Raw genomic sequence first — 611 nt, forward strand, 5'->3', positions numbered from 1 at the left:
CACCGTTATTGTCCTGGATTCTAGGTGAAAAACTGAAAAGAGATAAATGTAGTCAAAAGGACAGAGAACCAGATTAGTGGCGAGAAATCGATAAGGGAGGAAATTTGTGCAAAATGCCGAGATAAAGTCTTTGTTAATCTCAGGTAACCGAAGGAGGATAAGGAGTGCCAGATAAATAAACAAAGGGACTAATCAGTGCTACATAAAAAGATGGGAAACAGTGTTAGTTGAGTAAACATATGGGGCTAATAAGTACTAGGTACGTAGATGACAGTACTATGTTTGTAATCAAAGGAAGGACGAGCGCCAGGTAGGTAAAATAAGTAGGTTATCAGTGCTTGATAGATGGAAGATAGTGCCAGGTAAGCACAGGAATACAAGACTGTGCTAAGTAGTAGAAAAATGCTAACTAAACTGTAGGTTGGTTGGAGAGATGATAGACAGACTCGTTTAAGTGAAAAATATTCATTAGTAGTTAAGTAAATAGCGTAGAGCATTCCAGACGGGGGTAATCAGTGCCAAATGATAAGATGAAAATGTTATATAATGTACAAGGATGGTAGGTTGATTTAACTGATTTGTAAATAGCTATCGACAAAACGGACTGTACA

Source organism: Penaeus monodon, chromosome 31, assembly GCF_015228065.2.
Source record: "Penaeus monodon isolate SGIC_2016 chromosome 31, NSTDA_Pmon_1, whole genome shotgun sequence".
In the NCBI taxonomy this organism is placed as follows: Eukaryota; Metazoa; Arthropoda; class Malacostraca; order Decapoda; family Penaeidae; genus Penaeus; species Penaeus monodon.